Below are 25274 nucleotides of genomic sequence, written 5' to 3' on the forward strand. Positions count from 1 at the left end.
AGCATTACCTCATAGGCTTGTTATGAGGATTAAAAGAGTTAATTTTGGAAATTATTTAAGCAGTGCTGGGCAAATACTAATCACTAAATGAATATTTATGAAAGAAAGGAAAAAACAAAGGCCATCTTAGTAATATGAAAAACACTTATTTAATTAAAAAGTTGTTTAAATATCCCAAACATATTTGCTTTTCTTTAAGTGCAAGATAGAGGACGCATAATATAAGTTCAACTGGCAAGGACCTGAGTTTATGAAAACTTGGCTTTAGAACCTAATGGAGAAGTTATAAAATGCAGATATCCTAAGGAATACAGAAGCAGGATGAAATTTTTTGGCAGGGAACGATATTTTGGTTACCAAGGTAACAGAGGTAAATTCAATTGGATGTACTTCTCCATTGAGTTTAGTTTGAGTGGAGTTTGTTTGGGGGGTTGAATGGTATAAGACAAAAGTTCCATTGTATTAAGTAAGCATTGGAGAACAGACTTAAGTGGAAAAGCTAGTTACTGAAAAAAAAAATTGTGGCTCTGTAGCTAACTATACAAAGCAAACCTTGACACTTTGCCAGTAGATTCAGAGAGAGCCACACTTATCAGTACTCCTTGCATAGAAATTAAACAGAGGAACACAGCTGTTAACATGAAGCCAATAATTTACTCAGCTGAAGTGACTATAATTCCTCTGTGACTTCAGGTTTGTCTTAATTCTTATTTCAAATGGCATCACCGTATTTAGTGTATTTTAAGAATGAGTTATGTAAACCACGGAATAATGAATATTTTCATTAAAATAATTTCAGAACAACTATATTCAATGTTTATGTGTTCAAATGCCTGCAAAGAATGCTTAGAGAACCTTAGTTGGCAATACTTAGCTACTAAATAAAATATGTGTGACACCTTGTGTGAAAACCCTTTAACAGCACACAAAATAGACTAGAGGTCTAGAGATACACATCTCAGAGTATGTGTCTGAGATTTACTGCACAGCATACTAGTAGAATTTTTGGTGTGACAAAGTCATGAATTCTATTTATTTTGACTATTTCTACTAATATCTTTAATAGACACCTTTATGATAATCTTTTAATGTAATGGCTACCTCTAGTAAAGTATATTAGAAATTAAATAGTTTGTGAACATAAATGCTAATACAACAGGATCTATTAATTTACTAATCTATAATTTTATAACATGAGCCACTCAAATTTACAAATAATAACTGGGATAATAACTTCTAATTCTTTTGTATCACTTAGGATGTCTTTGGTTGCAAGTAACAGGAGAGCATAATACAAATTATTTCAAATAGTAAGGAAATGTGCTGTCTTCTAAGAATGTGAAAACATTAAACATTTTCTAAAAGCTTTCTCTCATCTCATTGGCCATATGGCTGTAGAGTATCCCTAAAAAGAGGTTCTCAAAGTGTAGTCTCCACCAGCAACAGTGCGAACCTGTTAGAAATTAGTTTCTCCAACTTCACACAAGACCTACTGAATCAAAACCTCTGGGGGTGAGGACCAACCATCTGCACTTCAACAAGCTCTCCCGGGTGATTCTGACACACACTCAAAGTGCAAAGCACTTCCCTCAACCAATCATGGAAAAATGAAAGATTACTACAATTTGTTTAAACTATCTGAATACACAGCCTGGAGTTTAGGATAAGGGCCTTTCCTGAGGGATAACTGAAAACAAAACAAAACAGTATTCTGTTAGCAAAGAGGATATCAGAGGATGGGTATGTGGAAGGGTGAGTGGATAAATGTTGAGAAGGCAACATTTTCACATTCCTTTGTCATGGAACAGTAAAAGCAGTAGAAAGACCTTGAGCTTTCGAAACCAAACACATTATTTGGAAACCAAATTCCACCCCTTAGTGGAAAATGGCAAGTTATTTCATTTCAAGGCACCTCGACTCTCTCATCTTAAATTTGAATAATAATGCATTTCTCAAAGAGATTTTGTGACTGGGATATAGTAAGCAACGAATAAACTATAATTTCCCATCACAATTTCATCTGAGCTATTAATGTGAAAGCTTAGCATTTTTGTGCTTTATTCTTATTCCACTTCTGACTACCCAGTTTAGATGTGTTAGCAAGAGTGCCTCAAATTGCATTTGTTTATTATTTCTTTGTACAGTAAGAATGTTACCTAAAAATTAACAGGTTATTCCTTCTGCAAAAGGACTTTTTATTAAAAGCTGGTTAATCTAATGGATTGGGTACTAGATTTCAACAGACTTTTGTCTGAACATTTGGAACAGGAACACTTTATTGTTTTAAGTGTAGACTATTTTCCAACATTCTATCAAGAACACTAGTTATTAGGGTCACCAGATTTAGCATATAAAAATGCAAGACACCCAGTTAATTTTGAATTTCAAATAAGCAAAGAATTATTTTTTAGTGTAAGTACAGTCTCACCTAGGAAATATTGGTTCGGTTCCAGACCACAACAATAAAGCATGTATTGCCATGAGGTAAGTCACACTGGTTTCCCAGTACTTATACAAGTTATGTTTATACTATACTGTAGTCTATTAAGTGTACAATAGTTATGTCTAAAAAACAATGTACATACCTTAATTATAAGATTTATTGCTAAAAAAAGCTAACCATTATCTGAGCCTTCAGCAAGGTATAATCTTTCTGCTGGTGGAGGGTCTTGCCTTGATGTTGATGGCTGCTGACTGATCAGGGTAGTGGTTGCTGAAGGCACGGTGGCTGTAGAAATTTCTTAAAATAAGACAACAATGAAGTTTGCCACATTGGGATGACTCTTTCTTTTAGAAATTATTTCTCTGTAGCAGGCAATGCTGTTTTGATAGCATTTTACCCACAGTAAAACTTCTTTCAAAACTGGAGTCAATCCTCTCAAACCCTGCTGCTGCTTTATCAACTAAGTTTATGCAGTATTCTAAAACTTTTGTTGTCATTTCAACAGTCTTCACAGAATCTTCACTAGGAGTAGATTCCATCTCAAAACACCACTTTCTTTTCTCATCCATAAGAAGCAACTCCTCATCAGTTAAACTGTTATCATGAGATTTCAGCAGTTCAGTCACATCTTCAGGCTCCACTTCTAACTTTCTTGCTCTCTCCACTACATTTGCAGTTACTTCCTCCACTAAAGTCTTGAACCCATCAAAGCCATCCATGAGGACTGAAATCAACTGCTTCCAAACTGCTGTAAATGTTAATAATTTTGACCTTTTCCCATGAATCACAAATGTAAGCAATGGAATCTAGAATGGTGGCCCTTCCAGGAAGTTTTTAATTTACTTTGCTCAGATCCATCAGAGGAATCACTAGTTACGGCAGCTATAGCCTTAGGAAATGTATTTCTTAAATAATAAGATGTGAAATTCAAAAGTACTCCTTGATTCATGGACTGCAGAATGGATGTTGTGTTAGCAAATCATAATAACACTATTACATCTCCATCAGAGTTCCTGGGTGACCAGGTGCACTATCAATGAGGAGTAACATTTTGAAAAGAACCTTTTCTTCTGAGCAGTAGGTCTTAACAGTGGGCTTAAAATATTCAGTAAACCATGTTGTAAACAGATGAGCTGTCATCCAGGCTTTGTTGTTCCATTTATAGAGCACAAGCAGAATAGATTTAGCATAATTCTTAAGGGCCTTAGGATTTTCAGAATGCTAAATGAGCACTGGCTTCAACTTCAAGTCACCAGCTGCATTAGCCCCAACAAGAGAGTCAGCCTCTCCTTTGAAGCCAGACATTGACTTCTCCTCTCTAGCTATGAAAGTCCTAGATGGCATCTTCTTTCCATAAAAGCCTGTTTCATCTGCACTGAAAATTTGTTATTTAGTGGAGTCGCCTTCATTAATTATCTTAGCTTCTGGAAAATTTGTTGCAGCTTCTACATAAGCACTTGATGCTTCACCTTGCACTTTGATGTCATGGAGACAGCTTCTTTCCTTAAACCACAAGGACCAAAACCTCTGCTGGCTTCAAACTTTCCTTCTGCAGCTTTGTCACCTCTCTCAGCCCTCATAGAATAGAAGAGAGTTAGGGCCTTGCTAATGCTCTTCAATATAAGGGTTTACGAGAAGGTTGCGACTGGTTTGATTTTCTACCCAGACCACTGAAACTTTCTCCATATTAATAATAAGGCTTGTCATTTCTTGTCATTCATGTGTCCACTGGAGTATCAGTTTTGATTTCCTTCAAGACCTTTTACTTTGTATTCACAACTTGCCTAACTATTTGGCACAACAGGCCTAGCTTTTGACTATCTCACCTTTCAACATGCCTTCCTCACTAAGCTTAATCCTGTCCAGCTTTTGATTTAAAGTGAGAGACCTGCAATTCTTCCTTTCACTTTAATACTTAAGGGCCACTGTAGGATTATTAATTGGCCTAATTTCAATATTGTTGTGTCTCAGGGAATAGGAAAGCCCAAGGAGAGCAAGAGAGATGGGAGAACAGCCAGTCAGTGGAGCAGTCAGAACACACACACGATTTATGGATTAAGTTCACAGTCTTATATTGGGCATGGTTTGTAGTGCCCAAAAACAATACAACAGTAACATCAAAGATCACCATAACAACCATACTAATAATGAAAAGGTCTGAAATATTATGAGAATTACCACAATGTGACACAGAGACACAAAGTGAATAAATGTTGTTGAAAAACTGGCACTGATAGACTTACTCAACACAAGGTTGCTACAAACCTTCAATTTATAAAAAACACAATAGCTGTGAAGCACAATAAAACAAGGTAAGCTTCTGTACCCAAAGTACTATATGGAATGTATTTATACTAAAAAAAAAAAATCATTGTTTATCTGAAATTCAAGTTTAATGGATGTCCTGTATTTTATCTTGAACTCTGCTAATATTTCCACTTCTCTATCACATGGTCCCACTACTGAGATAAGGTATGGGAAGCAGCTAAGAAGATTTATCAGTAAGTTTAATCCTCTCACAATCATAAGCACAAATAGTGTCACTTCATGGAGGTTTGGTTTACTTGGTTGTGAAATTAGGCTATTGGACTAAAGGATATCTGAGGTCCCTATTTTCTAAAACTCTGACATATAGAAGTTTCACTGCACTTCTGGGACCATATGAAACATTAGATGAGGCCTTATTTTAAAAGCTATAAAGCCATATACAAGTATTGGTAATGGTGATGATAGAGCAACCTATTATATTAAATTATATGTCTGACTATAAAACTATTCAAAGCCTTCTTATATATTTATCTTTTGTTAAATATCCCCACCAAATATTGTCACAAGAGAAGTCAATGTAAGTGATATCTCTGAATTTATTCTACTTATATTGCCTATAGATATTTATAAGTTAGGGCTTCAGAAAGCTTTCTACCTTAGAATCCTTCTTAATTTAACAGAGTAAACTACATTTATCTGTTATCAACAAATCTCATAACAATCCATAACATAAAATATGTGTTGAGCAAATTTGCTTCTTGTAAAACTGTTTTCAAGGAATAAGTAAAACATGGTACATAAACAAGAATAGCTGAATAATCAACATATAGTGAATTTTATCAAGAGGTATATTCTAACAATAATATAATTAGGTTAGCACTATGTTTTAGCTATTTCATAAATATGTAAGTGAAATTGTTCTTTTCCTCTATTTATGTTAAAACTTATTTTGATAATATAAGTTGGTTTTTTTAATAAATTTATTTATTTATTTGTTTATTTTTGGCTGCGTTGTGTCTTTTTTGCTGCACGCAGGCTTTCTCTAGTTGCAGCGAGCGGGGGTTACTCTTCCTTGCGGTGCGCAGGCTTCTCATTGTGGTGACTTCTCTTGTTGTGGAGCATGGGTTCTAGGCACACGGGCTTCAGTAGTTGTGGCACGTGGGCTCAGTAGTTGTGGCTTGTGAGCTCTAGAGCACAGGCTCAGTAGTTGTGGTGCACGGGCTTAGTTGATCTGCGGCATGTGGGATCTTCCCGGACAAGGGCTCGAAACCGTGTCCCCTGCACTGGCAGGCAGATTCTTAACCACTGTGCCACCAAGGATATTTTTTATAGCATAATTATAAATTGCATATTTTCCCCTCTTTCTACTATATTAGTAATGAAATAAAAATGCAATAATTTTTACATTAATAAAACAAAGATCTGTTTGTGTGTATATTTTGTATGCTACAAAGACAATTAGGGATAACCAGCTTAGAAAACTTATAGCACAGAAATTATACAGAGTTAAAAGACACATTAGCATTCCTTCTCTATTCTGGTCATATAATCTTTAAAAAATTGATCCCACATCTTAATGTTCAAAAAAAAAAGCCTCATTTTATTCATATTTTAAGTACCAATTTTCTTCAGTGTTACAAGTTGGTTATGTTTCTAAAGCTCATTCACTTCTGCCAACTACTGGCAAAATAATGTAGGTGATATAATGTTTATGTATAATAATACTTAATTAAAGAAAAACTTTTGTTGAATACCATTAAAACAAAAAACAGAAATAAGAAATTGATTTCAATTTATAACTTACATGTTTAAGAAAACAGATTTAATTAAAGAGGAAAAATTAAGGCAAAAGTTTATGAAATAGATTTTATTTTAGATTTATTGATAGATTTATTCATTCAATTATTTTGTTTAGATTATGAAATTGCTATTTTTAAGGTCAAACGTTATCAAACATCAGTAATTTCATGTGATTCAAACTAATGGAATGCTTTCAAATGCCTTGGGAGTTGAAATTGGTTCTTTAATTTTACTCCAGATATATAATTTATAGTTTCATACATAAAGATACTTATTGCAGCAAAAAATAATTAAATAATTGGAAGCAGTTTTAATGTCCTTTAGTAGGAATATAGTTAAGAAAACTATAGTTCATATATACTCTGGAATATTATTCAATACTTGAAATAACTTTTATATAATTTTTATAATACTTTACAATGGAAAGTCTAAAAAAAGAGAAGCAAAACTACATATGTAATATAATCTCAACTACTATATAAATGCATACATCAAAGTATCATTGGTGGACTATTTATGAGATTTTGCTGTATGTCCCAGATTTTCTGCTATAAACATCCAATCTTTTTTTATGATGGATTTTTTTTAATCCATTTTTTTTAAAGCTTATGATTCTTCTCCTCTCCAATGGAACATGGAAAGAAGTGACCATGTGTTAGTCCCACATGAAGGCTTTGCAAATTTCTTCTATCTTGCTTGCACTTTTGCCCTCTACTGTGAAGGCAGGTGCTCAAGTTGGGAGCTATCTCTTCAGCTTAAGTCTTGCACTGAGAAAACATGCAAACTTGACTCACAGCCTGGAGCAGAGCCACCACAGCTGGCCTGAAGATCCATGGGTTAAAAACAATAAATATTTATTGTTGTAAGCCACCAATATTTAGGAGCTAATGTTATTTGATCATTATTGCCATAAAAGTGGATTAATATAGGAGAAAAGTCAGACGTTAGCACGATTAAATTTGGGGTTGTCTAGTAGATATCCAAGTGAGAATATGGTATGTAATTGTATATACGAGTCCTACCTGATCTTTGGGAAACATGCACTGCCATTCTCTCTGGTATCCAAGGCCTCAGATACCAGATATGGCCTCTACTGTGAGGTTTTCTCTACACCTTCCTTGGCCTCCTCCCAGATCTCTCTGCCCTTCAACTTTCTCAGCTTTCATTGCCTATTCACTTCTCATCCTTCTTCCCTAGCCGTCTGCTTTCTCCATAGTATATAAGAGTTGCAGGGTCAGGTGGCATGCTCTTCTAGTGTCATGCTAGGTGAGACTTCTCTAAGAAGCTTTCAGGTTTCTTGAGCTACACCTAGGAAAGTGAGGCATAAGGCCCCTTTATGCCTCCATAGATGAATCCATCAGAACCCCCTGGGATTTGACCTCTAGGACTGAGCAAGCATGGTGATTTTTATTCCTAAAAGACTTCATTCCCTTTGCTTACTGGAATTTGAATTGAGGTAGAAAACCCACAACTAAATGTTATACCACCTAATATTGTACTTTTATAGTCTATAAATTCTGAAAGTTGCCAAGATCTTTACAATCCTTACAATCAAACAGCACCGGGCATGTAAATAAAGCTTGTTTTAGATTCATAACTATTGTGTCCTTTAAATTTCAAGGACTTTTTGAATTTAAACTTAATAACTTCTTTTTGTTTGTTTTTGTTTTTGTTTTTTTAATAAGGTATATCTTCTTTCTAAGTGTTATGGTTACTTGCAGAGACAGATGGACCCTCACCCAAAATTTGGTTCTGATGTTGAGACTGATAATGTCACACATACACCAAGAGGGTATAAAAAGTTTTAGTGCTTACATAATTGAGGAATCTGGGAAGAGCAGGGCAAACCTCTCAGGCAGGTCTGAAATGGTCTGAGAGGGCAAGGAAGAGAGACTAGGCACCTAGGCTTTCTTATCAGCTGGTCCAGATGTGGGCAATTAGCTGATCTGGCAAGGGGAAGAGAGAGGGGTAAAGATTAAAAGCTATTAGGAAACATTTAAAAAGGGCTCTGGCCTTCTCATTACACTGAGGCATTGCATATAGGAAGGTCTGGAAGTCAAGTGGGAGCAGTGACAATGGGGACAGAGGGAAGTGATTTCTTAATATCACCTTAACACCTCAAATAAGGTTAGGCTTTTTTTTTTCTTTTAAACTAATCAATGCATCAGTTTTGAGGAAAAGAAAAGAGAAAAAAGGAAATAGGAAGAAGGAAACTAACATTCCCTGAGCTTGTAATATATTCCAGATGCTGCAATATACATGTCAAGAAATTTATTGAGATATTTGTGTTTTATTCTAAAATAATTTGCATATTTTTCTCTTCTCTCCCAACTCAGTAGTAACCACAGCTATCATTTCTTTGCCTAAGGGACAAATTTGTGTGGAAAGTCCCAAAGAAGAGTTGTATGCAAACAATATTCTTTCCCTGGATTTTGCTTTCCAAGGTCTAAATTGTAAGGATCAACCTAAATCATATCCATAGGAAAAGGGAAAGAGGTGGGTGCCCTAGGAGGTGCTCAGAGGAAGAGAGGCGAGTCTTCTGGGAGCAGAAGGAAAATAAGAATTATGACTTTGGGGGAAGGGCAGCAGATGCTCAAAGGTCTACATGCCACCACCAAGGAAATGCTGACTGTGCCAACAGCTCAATATTTGCAGGTCTTCTTAACAAGTCATGACTTGCTATAAATTTAACAAACTTAACAACCCAATAATTATAACAATCCCATTTTACAGATGAGGGAACTGAGGTTCAGAGAAACTGCACAATTTGCCCAAATTAATGTGATTAGTAAGAGTTAGTACCGACATTAAAATTTAAATGTCTGACATCGACGATTTTTGCCTTTGTCCTAAATTATGTTACCACCCAATAAATTTTTTTTTGGATATTACTGGACAAGATTTAGATGAGTTTACAAAGAGGATGAAAAATTAAAACACAGTGTGATATTAAGGAGAGAGACTGTCTGAGAGGAGAGATAATCTTAAATGGCAAAAGCCAAAGGAAATTCAGGGAAAGCAGGACTGCTGATTTTTTTCTACTGCTGCCCAAGAGGGGTACCCAGGCAGGATGCAGGCTGGTGGATGGACTCAGCTTGGGGACTGAAAAAATCAGAGTTACATGGTAAAGTCTGATAACCTGGAGAAGAAAGAGCCAAGGAATGAGCAACTAAGGGTCAAACAGACAACTCAGGATACAGAAAATGTTAAGTATGGAGCCAGTCCCTGAGGAAAAAGTAAAGGGGTACAAAACCACCTGGATGGGGTGGTAGTAATAACTGGAACAAATCAGGGGGTCAAAGACAATGGAATAAACCTTCTAAACATAAATCAGATCAGTCACTCAACTGACTAAAACATTTCAATTGCTGCTAATTGCCCCTTTGATAAAATCCAAATTTCTTATTTTGGTATAGAGGGCCCTTCAGGAGCCAACCCAGTCTATTTCTATATACTTATTTCTGTCCAATCTGCCCTTACTCTTGCATCTACTTTTCTTTATTGGCCATGCTTTGTCCTGGACTTCACAGTTGCTATTTCTGTCATGTGTAATATCTTCAGCTCCTCAGTCTGTAATAGCCTAAACTCCCTAGTCTAGTTCTATCTGTTCTTCAATTATAATAAAAATTGCTCACTTAACCAACTATTCAGTACATTCTAGACATTATGTAAAGAATTTAATGCATTATAGCAGCCTTTGAAGATAGGTAGCTTTCGCATGTTATGGATAAGAAGACAGATTCCAAGAGGTCAAGTATTATATACATCGCCCATAAGTTACAAAGCATGGATTTAACCCATGCCCTCCTGACTCCCAAGCCCTTAAATACATGATAAACCTATTAATGCTGCTTTTAAAGCACAAAATAAACCTCATCTATTCTGAATAAGAAAATGTATGAGAGACCACAATCAACTTCAAGTTCCCACTGGATTGTGTGTGTCTCATGAGCAAAAACATTAAGCAAACACAGTCCATTTCATCTGTAGAGATTGCCACTCAGACTGGGGAACAAATCTTCAAATCCATGATGTAAGCCTCAGAAGAATCTTTTCTCCTAGATGTCTTAGGAAAGATCTTTCTATTGTCCATGAGCATAGTAAAGGCATAAGAAAGGTGAGTCTTAGAGAATGTGTATCTACTCTTGGTTGTAGGCATCTTTTCTATTTCTAATTTAAATAATGAAATAACTTTTAAATATAGATATTAGAAGACCATTAAAGTTAAGTGAGACAAGTTATGGTTTTCTGTTAGATATTAAGTTATGTATGGAAGTCTTCTAGTGTGCTAGACTGTTGCTCTTAAGAGTGTGCAAGTGTAAACTCTGATGAAGATAATAACAAGCCTACAACTGAAGAGGCAACTAAGGCACAGAAAGAGGCTTTCAATGGCTTCACAATTATTAATAGTTTTTCCAAGACTTCTCATCATGGAATGATAATACTGCACTTTCTCTTAAAAAGAAATTTTAAAAGCACAATTTAACATTAGTTTCCAGAGTAATTTTCATTGGATAAGTGGTTAAATTTTGAATTATGAATTTCCCTTGAACTTAATTTCATATTAGATCCCTCCTGGCCATCCTCCCCTGAACTATGCCCCCAAAGTAATCACTATCAATGTTTATAGAATCATATAATTTTAAATAATCACTTACTAAAAGTCCCCTGTTTTAAATACTGGGAAAACAAGGCCCAGAGAGGTTATGGGAGAATTTTAAAGTATAGCTGGGGGCCAGTACAATACTGTTTTAATTACTGTAGCTTTATAGTACAGTTTGAAATCAGAAAGCATGTTATCTCCAGCTTTGTTCTTCTCCCTCAAAATTGTTATGGCTATTTGAGGTCTTTTGTGTTTCCATACAACTCTTTAAATTATTTGTTCTCATTCTATAAAAAATGCCCTATTTGGACAGGGGCTGCATTGAATGTGTAGATAGCCTTGGGTGGTATGATCATTTTAATGACATTAACTCTTCCAATACATGAGAACAGTTTATCTTTCCATTTGTTTATTTTATCTTCAGTTTCTTTAATTTGTGTCTTATAGTTTTCTGAGTATAGGTCTTTTACCTCCTTAGAGTTATTCCTAGGTATTTTATTCTTTTTCATGCGATTTAAATGGGATTATTTTCTTAATTTCTCTTTCTGATAGCTCATTGTTAGTGTATAGAAATGCAACAGATTTATCCAGTAATCCCACTCCTGGGTAGTTATCCTAAGAAAATGAAAACACTAATCTGAAAAGATACATGCATCCTTATGTTCACTGCAGCTTTACAATAGTCAAGATATGTAAGTAACCTAAATGCCCATCAACAGCTGAGTGGATAAAAAAGATGCGGTATATATACACAATGTAATATTACTCAGCAGTAAAAAAGAATGAAATCTTGCCATTCACCACAACATGGATGGACATAGAGGATATTATGCTAAGTGAACTAAGTAAGAGAAAGACAAATACCATACAATTTCACTAATATGTAGGATCTAAAAAACAAATGAACAAACAACAAAGCAGAAACAGTCATAGATACAGAGAACAAACAGGTGGTTGCCAGAGAGGAGAGGGGTAGGGTAATGAGAGAAGTAGGTGAGGGAGATTAAGAGGTACAAATTTTCAGCTACAAAGTAAATGAGTCACCAGTATGAAATGTTTAGTGTGGGAAATATAGTAAATAATTATGTAATATTTTTGTATGTTGACAGATGGTAATTAGACTTATCATGGTGATCATTTTGAAATGTACAGAAATACCAAATCACTACATTGTGTACCAGGAACTAACGTAGTGTTGTAGGTCAATTAATTTTGTAGCTATATAGAGGATGGATGTTCACTGAACTTATTGTGGTAATCATTTCATGACGTATGTAAGTCAAATCATTATGTTCTACACTTTAAACTTACACAGTGCTGTGTACCAGTTATTCTTCTATAAAACTGGAAGAAAAAATATAAAGTGCAGATTACCATATTTTAACAAAAAAAAGTATAGTTGGGGGTGAAACCAAAGGTCCCTCATCTCCATCTACTATATTAAGCCACTAAGTACTAAGGGAGGGTAAGCTAGTCTTATTTCCTACATTGGGTAACATTCATTTAAATGAAACTATAAACAGCCCTCAAATTGCTAGGATCTGAATTAGATACAGTAGATAATAAGTGGCATAAATTTTGCCACTCCCCGTGGAAAATGTAAATGGTTAAAAACAAACATGTAATTCAGGCAAAGAGGCTATCAGTTTCTATATGGCAATATTTTCCTTGTTCTGCCAAGGGTGACAAATTGACACATAGAAAATAGGATCAGTGTTAGTGAGCTGTTAAGGACTGCTGTTTATTTTTTCTTTTTTTTTTTTTCCTTTTTGTTGATAGAGAATCATCTAGGCATTGAACTGTTACACTAACACTGGAATGGCAAGCAGCAATTAACAAGCTGAAACTGAGTCACATATAAACAAGCTTCAGCTTGTATTTTCATGAAAAAATACTGACAAAATTAATTTTTAAAAATGTTTAGCTCCCCCTATTAATTTTTTTCCTGCCTTATCACTCAGACTTTCTTGTCCCTCCTACAGATCCAGCACCTAGATTCACCTCTCTCATAAGAGGTATGGTTTTCTTCTTTGAGGGAAAAACAGTAGTACAGGTGGCTTTAGTTGTATTACTATCTAGCCCATTATTTCAGCATAATTGTGATATTTAGTACATAGATTAATCTGCTTTCCTTCATGGATTACCTTTATTCATTTTTGTATTTTATTTGCTCATCAAATATAATTCCACAAAATATGATTTTCTTTGGACTTATTCCCTACCAGTTTGAGAAATTATAGTATAATTTTTCACTGCCATGAAATATTATGTGACTAATTCACATCCTGCTTTAAAATGTATCAGCAGGTCATGGTAGCTAACAAGAACCTGACATAGATTCCTGGAAAATTTTGAAAGATTTCATGTCTATTCTGAAGTGACAATCTAAATTATTATTGCTTGTTTTTAGAATTGCTTCTCAGACTTTAATGTATATAAGAATCATCTGAGAGCTTGTTAAAATGCAGATTTCTGGGTCCTACACCTTGAGGTTCTGATTCAGGAATGCCTGGCTTGGGGCCTGAGGTTTTGCATTTCTAACAAGCTCCCAGATGAAGCTAATATAGCTACTACTCTGTGCCTTCAGTTTCCTGGAAAAACCATTCAAATGTCCTTTTAAACATACACAACAAATGGACACTAGAATCCATCCTTGCACATTGTGAAAGGGGATATTCGCCATTTAGTTCACATCATTAAATGTTAAATAAAATATGACATTTAGGAAATGGTAGCATAGTGGTTTCCACCAAATATATCACATGATGATCCTCTCCTGCTGTAATTATGCCTCCTTGCTTGAAAGTCACGTATTTGTACAAGAGAAAACAATGACTTGTGCAGGAAACAAACCACTATAGAGCTCCATCTGTATTAAAACAGAAATGTTTGTGGATTCCCATTATTAACTGTAACTGCCCCCAAGGCTACTCTGACCCAGCTCCTCATTTCTAACATTTTACAGACTGAGTTGATAGGTTTATGGACAAATCTGTAGGCTATAGAACAGCAAGAATAAATAATAAATAAAATATAAAAAATATGTATGTGCCAGTCAAGGGCATGAACATTTCAGGGAGAAGGGCTTTAGGTGCCATGGCTTAAGGAATGCCTCAGACTTCCTAGGGAATGGTGATAATGTATTGGTTCTGTCCATTTCTAATCTAGGAAGACATTAAGGAGAAGTTGGAGCTTTCTGAGTGAGCTTAATAAGAGGGTTGACTAATGTTGAGGAAAGAAACATACCCTCTGCTTTAGAAAAAGAACCGATTTGTTTTGATCATGCCCATCTATCAGTAAAATGGTTCTGAGCACACCCCTAATATATGCATATTTATTTATTTCAAAGTATTTTTGCTCACCATTATAACATTATTATATATATAAATACTATGAAACACACACTAAAAATATTTTTGAAAGTTGAGATAAAGATGAAATAAACACATTTAAATGTCTTACTTAGAAAAAGGCTTATCATTAGCAATATTATATATAAATCCATACTTTAAATGGACTTATTGACAATGTCAACTTTTTGAAAGACAATGTGTCAGTACAATTAAATAATTATTTTTTTAGCCTCTTAATGTGGCCAAATGCCCATACCAGGAGTAGGAGAAACATTAGCTGTACCAGCTTCTCATCATTTGCCTATGTTTGCATATTATATTCATTTGTAGTTCTTTTGTGGGAATCTTTTTAAGCTTTCCCTTTAAAGCCCTAGATAGAAATTCTCTCTTTTTTCTCCAACTTCCATCCTTACCACTCTTGGTATGTGCATCACTCTTCACCCAAATTATGATCAGTTACAGTTTGTGTATTTTGGGGCATCTTTTACTCCTTATTCTTCTCATTACCTACCATAGTATCTTAGCCATAGCAAGTGCTTAATAAATATTTATTTACTAATGAGTGATAGAGGGAGAAAACACATCTTTCATAGGAAAGCATGCTAAGGGACAGAAGAAGCTTTTCATTTTCAGTTAGGAATCCAATCTACTATATTTCTTTTATAATAAAGCCTTTAATTACAATTAATTTTCAGCAATAATCACAAGAGTGTTTTTCTATGAATCTTTTTGCCATGCCAACAGGATGATTACTCATATTCCACTAGAAATCTGGCACATCACATTACTTTCGCTTATTTTTATAGCATGTAAATTGTCTCACATCTGATAAGTCGGCAACAGAACTCCTCCCTAGAGATGGACTAAAATAATTCAGGAGAAGGCAAATGTCTTTAAATCTAAAAAATTTTTGGAAAATATCTGCTTTGAATGTTACAGAAAGAGGATAATTAATGTACATTAGCTGGTCTCTTTCACCAGTGTTTCAATATATATCGATACCTATAATTCTCGTGTTTCATGAAAGCATTAATTTTTTTACATAAATGTATTGAAAATACTAGCTTTGCCAATAGAAGATGTCAACTATTTCTCAAAACATCCCTAACATCACAAGCTAGGAAACTTTAATATAAATGAAATATAAAAAATGTTGAAAAAAATCTAAAATGACATACAGTGACTCTCTTGGAAAATAGCAATAGAATCAATGAATTCACATAAACATGGCCAAAGCAAGCAAAAATAGTTGTTTAAAAAAAATCAGAAGTAATGTTCCATATGCATCAAATCTCCTTTCCTCTGAAAAATCTTGTCTTATGAATGACTGGGTTTGTAGGTTTATTATACAATTTTCAGTTAAAAGAAAGTTATCAAAAATTATTTTTTAGTTAATAGTTAATTTAGACATGGCAAACTTAAAGTTCTCCAAAAATGTTTTATGATGGTTGTGTTGAGGACAGCTTGGAACTCTACTTATTTGAAATTCACCTACGTGGTAGGGAGTCAAATAGCCACAGGTGTCCCTTAGAAGTTTTATTGAGGTCCATTAGCATTTATTTCCCCTCCATACTTATGTATTTTCCATTTTTAGCAGATCTGTGGGCACACAAAAGCATTCAGTGCAGCATGTGCTTCTAAATCCAATTTATATTTAATTTGAAAAAAAAAGATTTTATATTTTCCATTTTTAATGCCATTCTAATGAAGAATCAACACACCAAGTGAAAGCTCAACTGCTGATATAAGTTGGGAGTAAGATGTGACTGTAGTTTATGTTTGCTTTAGAGAGCAACTACTGCCAGTGGTTGTGAAGGTTAATGCAGGGGTGCATGAGACCACCAACATCCCTGACCTCTGCTGCTGAACTGGTAAAGTCGCATGACGTGGATAAAGAGATGAACAGAGGACTTTATCCATAGGAATCCCAAATGCTCTGGAATACAACTGGTAGAAGATCACCAAAGACCTCACTCAACAAAATATGGTTCTTTAATTCTACCACCTGCATATAATAACAGATCCTAAATAACACTCAATTGTGACACATATTAAGATTCTAGAGTCTTTTTTTTACCCTTAACATTCCTAACACTCCCAGACAATCAAGCGAACTCGCTGGAATCCTGAATGACCCTGAGTTATTTGAGAAAGATATAGTCCCTAGAAGAGGTAAAACCACCATAGCTCTGAACATGCTAGGAGGGAAAATATGAAGATATTAAATCTAAAGATATATCCCTGCCCTTTAAGAGAGTTTTGTGATCTACACATAGACAGACACATATCATATATTCTAAATTTGTGCCATTACATAAGGTGACAGACAACGGCAGATGACATGTCTTTTTAAACCTTCAATCTCAATCATTTAATTGATTGACAACAATTATGTCTCTCTTAGAAGGAATCATTAATAAGAAAGTATCCTAAGTATTCAGAGTCAAGGCATTTTTAAATGCTGGAATCAATACCCACAAACTCATGTACACATACATTAGAAGAAAAAATAATCAAAGGGTTTTTTTGGAAAGAATATGAAAATGTGAGAAAAGTCTTCACAGTAGGTATTTCTAGCCTGTTATCATTCCTAGTTAGTTCAGTGTTATCTTTGAAACGTTCTCACTTAATCCTGGAAAACACTTTACAGAGCTTCAAAACCTAGTTGGAATTTGCCTAACTCAGAAAAAAAAAAATACAACATCACCAAAGTCAAGATTTTTGCTGTGGGAAAACATAGATAAAATCAAAAATCATAAAAACCTGTCCGAATGATATGCATTTCAATTGTCAGCAATACAGCAACTTCTACCTACACTCAGATGAGACCCCTGAGAGCATGTATGCTTCTGTGGGGCATACATGAAAACTAAAGTAGTTGTTCCCAATCCCTGCAGAGAGAACAGCAGCTGTGGAATCTTAGGAAGAGGAAGGCTAAGAGCAGCCATGGTGGGAGAAGACAGAATCCAAGACAGAGTGAGCTTGGTTTTCCAATAACCTATAATCATTGATACTCACAGTGTGGTCCCTAGGCCAGCAGCATCAACACTACCTGATGTGGTAGACAGAAAAACGGACCCACAAAAATGCCCATAACCTAATCCCTGAAACCTGTGAATATGTTGCTTTACATGGCAAAAGAGACTTCTGATTAAGCTATGAGTAAGTTAAGGGTCTTGAGATGGGAAGAGTATCTTGGATTATCCAGATGGGCCCAATGTAATCAAAAGGGTTTTTATAAGTGAGAAAGAGACCAGAGAGTTATGGGTCAGAATCAGAAAGAAATCTAAAGATGGTGGAAGGGGCCGCAAGCCAAGCAATGCAGACATCCTCTAGAAGCTGGAAAAAGCAAGGAAACATATTCTCCCTTAGAGCTTCCAGAAAGGGGACACCTCGATTTTAACACATACAGATCTGTTTCTGACTTCTGACCTCCAGAACTGTAAGGTAATACATTTGTGTTGTTTTAAATCATGAAAGATTGAGGTAATTTTTCATACGAGCAACAGGAAAACTAAAATATCTGGGAATGTCTTAGCAATGTGAATTCTGAAGAACTCTCCAAGCCTTGCTAAATCAAAAACTGAGGGGAGGGACAGCTGTTTTAACAAGCCCTCCAGGTCATTCTGTGCTCACAAATGATGACAACTACTGTTCTATATCAAATCCTCTTACACACTGAGCTTTGCCTAAATATACAATACACGATATGCATTTTAATATCAAGCTGTCATACCGAAGAAATTAATCACAAAACGAACCATAAAATTATGATTCAGGTATGCACTGTTTATCTATTCCTGTGTAATAAATGTGTTTATCTATTGCTGTGTAATAACTTACCACAAACTTAGCTTGAAACAACACATTTATCTTACAGCTTCTATGGGTCATGAATTTGGGCACAGTTTAACTGAGTCCTCTGCTTCAGTCTCTCTCACAAGGCTGCAATCAGAGCATCAAGCAAGGCTGAGGGCTTATGTGGAGGTTCAACTGGAGAAATATTCACTTCTAAACTCGCATGGGATTAGCAGAATTTCAGTTCCTCAAAGGCCCTTGGACTAAGGGCCTCAGTTCCTAGTAGGCTGTTGGCTAGGGGACTCATTTTCTGGCCATTTAGGCCTGCCCAAAAAGGTAAGCTGCTTCATCAAAGCCAGCAAGGCTCTTTATATACTATCAAGTATATATCAAGTATATATATATATATATTTTTTGCAAGTTCATATTTTATTTCCAATATGTTTGGAGCTTTGATTTTTGCGTTTTTGTAAGGAAGTTTTCACTTAATTCATTGAAAGCGCTTTCGTGCTGAGCCCAACAGGGGGCCTGGGCCGGTCCAAACTCTTTGCAGCCCTCTTGCTCCCACCCCAGACCCCCAGTGCTGGGAGCAGGGTGGCTTCCCTCTGCCCACTCTGCCCTCCCACCCCCTGCTGCATCTCTCTGTACAGAACAATTTTAAAAATGGAAGCTAAGACACAATACACATTGGACAGGCATGCACACAGGCGTCTGCTCCGAGACTATAGACTACAGCTATCAAGATGGAAGTTAGTGTCTCTTGTAAGCCAATCATAAAATTGAAATCCCATCACCTTTGCTCTATTCTGTGGGTTAGAAGCAAGTCAATGGGCCAGCCCACGTTTGAGGGGAGGGGATTATACAAGGGTGTGAATACCAGGGGGCGGCTATCGCTGGAGGCCAGCAAGAACCTGCCTGCCAAGGCCTCAAAATAATCAATAAGATGCCACAATCAAATTAAAATATTTCAATATTTTACTAGTGCTCCTTACTATTACCACCTCTTCTTCCTGCCTTTATGGATTCTTTTAGGAAAATTCATGTCAGAATAAAAGATTCCTAGTGTTCTTCCAGCAATTACATTCCTTGTCTTCCTCAGATTTCCCCTTAAGACTCAGACTTGACAGCCATCCCTCAAGACATTATACTATGTCATTTGAGCCTGACCCTGTATCTTTGGTGTATGATCTACCGGGCATTAAATATATTACCAATAAATGCAACGAGTTTCATGTAAATACATGAATAAAGTAAAATATTATTTATAATCAAGATGAAATCTTATACAAAGATCCAGGAAAACCACATTCAGAATCACATTCAGTAGTAATTTGACTCATAATCAAATGCCCCACTACTTAAAACAAATACCCTAGTCATTGAGATTAAAATTGTTTGAAGCAGCATGCATTTTCATAAGGGAACTCTTTTCTATTCTCTCAGATCCATATCCTTAAACATTTCCAAGTGCTGACAGAATAATTCATCTTGTATGTAAACCACCAGAATTCTTATTTCCTATTTATATTTCCACTATATATTTAGTAGTAATTTAAAAATACATATAGTTTTACAAAAAAAATACATATAGTTTAGATTGAAATTGAGGTCGTGTGCATAAATCATTTAAAAAAAGATAGAAGCACCACCCTTACAGGCTTTATAAATCCCTATCACCTTTGGAAAACCACCTAAGCTTCCATAGCTTGTCTAAATCTTGAAGAGCTACTATAACTAGAATGCTATCTGAAGATTTCTCTTTGTGGCTTTGGAGGGTGAAAGAGGGCAGATTGGATTATCCTTGAAATCTCCTAGTTCCCCCCATACAGGTTGACATGTGGTCTTTAAAATACTTTCTAGACCTTGTAAAATCACATGCATAAAATCACATGGTGTTCTCAGTAAGCCCACCTACTGAGGCCATGTTTGGAAATCATGATACAAGGATTAGCCTCTAGATAGGTGCCCCAGAAGAGCTTAGATCCTGTATATAATGTGTAAGAGAGGGGTGCCGCCCCTTCACTAGGTTGTACGGTGGGAGAGGGACTGCTTAATTGCTGACTGATTATAATATTAGGACCTTTTCTCTAGATACGTTTTATATTGTTTAAAATTGTTTGCCTCCTTCTTGGTCCACAGTCCTGAAATGGTGCTCGTTATTAGGGACCAAGGCAAACTCCCAAACATCACATATTCTAAGAATATTTCTAACAGTGCTCCACTGGGCAGTAAAACTAACAGAAATAAACACACACAAAAATCAGTGTATTCCTCTTTAGCTAAAAAACTGATGACACCTGGACCCTTGGAACAGATATTGGGTTGGCCCAAGTGTTTGTTCAGGTTTTTCCTTAACATCTTACAGAAAAACCTGAACGAACTTTTGGGCCAACATAGTATAAACCAGATTAATCTCTTATTTTGATAAGAGATATAAGCAATCAACTTAACTCCATTAGAAGAAAATCAAACCTTTATGCTTTTAAATGAGTAAAAATAGGATCACATCTTAACAACTCTTGGAAAAATTATTTTTATATTACTTGGAAATTATGCTTGGTGGGGAAACTAATTTATAGCATGACACTTTTTTTTTTTTTTTTTTTTTTTTGCTGTACGCAGGCCTCTCACTGCTGTGGCCTCTCCCGTTGCGGAGCACAGGCTCCGGACACACAGGCTCCGCGGCCATGGCCCGCGGGCCCAGCCGCTCCGCGGCACGCGGGATCCTCCGGGATCGGGGCACGAACCCGTGTCCCCTGCACCGGCAGGCGGACTCTCAACCACTGCGCCACCAGGGAGGCCCCTATAGCATGACTCTTTTAATAGCAGCACTTAATTTGATCATTACAACAGGACACAGAATCAAGACCAGACTACAGCGTTGGAAGTTCTTATTTTAGGCATTTCATGCCAAATGAAATACAAACATCACCTAGAGGAAAAATGTTATAGTCCTACTGCATGTAGGACTACATGTATATAGTAAAAAAAACTGAAAGTTCAAATGATTCCAACATTTTTCAATTAAGTGAGAAACTTTAGAGAAATGAGTTGTTGGAAAGGAAACACAACTGTAAGCTATTTATACCCTCTATAATATTGGCACTTCTTTTTCAAATGACAGGACATGGAACACAAGTCAGTCTTCCTCAAATAGAAATTAAAATCAAATTGAAAGTTTATAACAAGCCTGCCAGTATGAAAGCAATGGAACAGTACACATTTTCCTTCTTCCAGGAGAACAAACTACAGAGAACTTTGGGGAATGCAGTTCCAAGAGCAAAATACTATAACACACACACAAACACAAAAGCACAAAAGGCTGAAATGTCCCAACGTCTCTGCCCCAGAGGATGGCTAGAATTTTCCCCAATTCTACTTTCTTATTACTTCTCTGAGGTCCTGTATTAACTTTTGCTGGTTTATGCCATGGTAGCAAATGTTTCAGTCTGAATGATTTGACACAAGAAAGTTTACTTCTAATTTCTCACTCTTGTAATGTGTTCTACAACTGTTCTTCATGTACTCTTCCCTCCAAGATCCCGGATAAGAAGCAGCTGCTGTCCAGATATTACCCTTCCCAATGCAGAGAGAAAAGAGCAAAAGTATAGCCTCACAGTTATCCTTAAGGTCTCTTCTTGAAAGCAGTACACACCACTTCCGAAGCCAGTCACTGAGCCAAGCTTGATGGCCACAGGACAGGGATGCAGAATCCAGAAAGAAGGGAAAATATCGGACAATAATCAAACTTACCACAGATCATCACACCCAAATAAATAACTCGATATCAAGAGTGATCAGCTTTTGGAGAAATTAGTATCATTGTTTTTGATTTTTTTTAGTTTAAAAATTTTTTTAAAAGTGATCAGCTCAGGCTTTCTTTCATTATGACCAAGAGAAGAACTGGAGTTGAGAGTTTAGGTCTTAAGTATTCTTCCTACGTAGAAACACCTTCATCTTCATCAGGGTGCAGAGCGCATTTTAGCAAAAGTGAGTCAGCTCCCCTTGGCTCATTGTCATGGCATCTATTTTTATTACCAGAGTTTTACTATGAACGTAATATGTGCTCATGATAAACAATTCTAATAGCAATAGAAAGCAACACAGCAAATTTTTAAAATCCCACTACATCCCTTAGTCCCACTCCCCAAAGATACTCATTGCAGACAGTTTCAAATATCATTCTAGAAACTGTTCATGCATGTACTCTTTGTTTCCTCATTTGAAAACTAAGAATAATAACACCACAAATGATCTTTGCATCCAATGACTTAAAAGATATAAAACACTTAGAAGAGTAGCTTACACATAGTAAATTGCTACTATTATTTTTGCCAAGCACTGTTCTAAGTGCTTTGCATGTATTAACCCAAACACCCACGTACACACACACTCACACAAACTCCAGCACCGAATCACCACCCCCACCATCACACACATGTGCACTTTAATTATTACTTATCAATATTATCATAGAATAGCCTTCCATGTTAACTCAAATACCTCCCACTCATTTTTGAAAGGCTATGAGTTATCCCATTAAATGTGTTTAACTTGATTTATTTAAACAGAAATCTTTCTTAAGGATTTTCTTTCTTTCCATCATAAAAACACAGAAATGAACATGCTTGTGCCATAGTATAAATTCCTAGAAATGGAATCATTCAGTCAAAGCTATGCCTTTTTAATTTTGAGTGATTTTGCCAAGTTGTCCCTGAGATGGTCAATGGGGCTTTTACCAAGGCGCTAATTACCTCCCTCATTGAAATTAGGCATGGATATGTGATTTACCTTGGCTAATAAAATGTTAGCAGAAATAACATGCTATATATTTCACTATAACCCACCCTCCCCTCACCACAGTGAAAGAAAATGTTCCAAATAGCAGCTGCTCCATTGGTTTGTTCATTTAGTGAGGACAATGCAAAGTAGAGCTCTTTCCCTGCTGATCTGAGAAGGGCATGTAGTGTAATCAAGAAATAAACCTTCCTGTTTTAAGTCCCTAAGGGTTCCGGATTGTTTGTTTTCACAAACAAGTTTGTCAAAATATCAGTAGCTATTACAATGGACTTGCTTTTTATAAAGAAATGAAAATTTTTTTTTTACACTTGGATTCTTATTCAGGAAGAATCAAATTGTAAACAGTTGCCTGTTCTAGGAAGTAGAAGATGACTAAGTATTAAAAGGTATATCTGAAGAAAGCATGTTCCAAAGAGGATAGATTACTGTTAAAATTAGTCAAAACATAATAGTTTCCTTCTCTGTGATTACTTAAATTTTAAAGAAAACAGGTCTCTCAGTAAGTTACAAAGGGTAGTTTTAAGGTTGATGTTTCTTTTTTTACATGATATTCACTGCTTATCATAAAACTGAGACAAATACTTGTCACTTAAATCTATGTAGGCACATAAAAATCAACTATAAAGTTTTACTGGAGTGCCATAATCATCAATGGAACTAGAGTCTGGATTCCATTGTCTGAATATGTGGGGCACTACACACCAATTCTTCCAGTCATATTTATGACATGCTACTATCTGCATATTTTTCCTAGACAGAACCTTGTAAACCCAAAGATGATGTACTATGTATACAGCCCGACAAATTGAGAGAAGAAATCTCAAAATGCTTCACTGTTTTCCCATCTGAATTAAACTGCCCCCATTCAAACACTATTTCTGATCTGAGTGGAGAAAACCTGAGTGCAAATATATTAGGTCCAGGCCTAATCTCAACAGCAGTTGAGTTTTCTTAAACAGAAGTATATTGCTTCATGCCTCAGAGAATTCCAACATTCCCTATTTTTTTTTTCCTGAGCTTGTTTATGATTTCCATGAGTGCCATATAGTCTCCTTCTGCCCTCCAGAGGTGGGCAGCTTGATCCTGTTCATGATACCATCTGTCCCATGTCCCCACCAAAGGACAAGAGCCATGTTACCTTCATGGACCTTTTGCAACATTTCTGAACAGTACCATTGTGCACTTCTTGTCATTCTGGTTAAACTTTGTAAAACTGTAATTGTTCTCATAGCTCATTTCCAATATAGCTGAGAGATTAGAGGAAACATTTATTTCTTGGATAAATTTTTTGAACAAATAAGGATTTTGCCCAGATATTGCCTTGAGGTCTGCTATAGGAGAATGCCAATCTGATGGTTGGGCTGAGGTGGGAAGGGAGGCCTACCTTAAGAGTCTCTGCTCATGCCACCATTTTATTCAGCTCCTCAGATTCCATGCTGAAAAAGAAATGTTTAAATTTTGTTAAAACTCAAATTGGAGACTCAAGGAAAAAGCTCTATGTTCTAACATGCATGAAGCAAAATAAATATTTCATGATGTTAAAGGAGTTCATGTTGAAGTACCTTTCATTTTAAGGTTGAACTGATCAATTTTTAGTTTTAAATTCTTATACTTTACTTAATGTCAATAAAAGGCCAGAGAACACATATGGATGAGAACTTATTTGTAAATCATATACTACTTTATTTTAAGACTATACTTAACTTTTGCTAGAAAAAAAAATTAAGAAGTTATCCCCGTATAGCTTTGCTTACAAACATATAACTACATAACATCTTAGACTTAAAAAAAAAATACTGTAGTACTTGTTTCCCTTTTGCATTTTCTAAGCATTGATTTTCCAAGATCTCAAATTGAAGTGGGTATAATTCCTACAACTTATATACATAAACCTATCTGTTTATCTCAAATGTGTAATTGATTCTGTTATCACTATTCCGAAATAAACATTGGTTTCCTAAATGCTGCACCAGCGACTATAAGAAAAATACCTAATATATTGGTTTTACATTACCAACTTTCAAAATTATGGTTCAATTATTTCTTGGCTTTCTAATGGTATACTTTACTGAATCAATTAGAAATTAGAGCTGTTTTCTATTTAAATTAAAGTAAGCAAAGGCCAATTTGCATATATATGTACATATATATAAACTTTGCTTCTTTTGTGGTAAAACTCTTAGTGAAGCTATCTAATATAACAGGGGAG

The sequence above is a fragment of the Mesoplodon densirostris genome, chromosome 8 (assembly GCF_025265405.1).
Source record: "Mesoplodon densirostris isolate mMesDen1 chromosome 8, mMesDen1 primary haplotype, whole genome shotgun sequence".
Taxonomy (NCBI): Eukaryota; Metazoa; Chordata; class Mammalia; order Artiodactyla; family Ziphiidae; genus Mesoplodon; species Mesoplodon densirostris.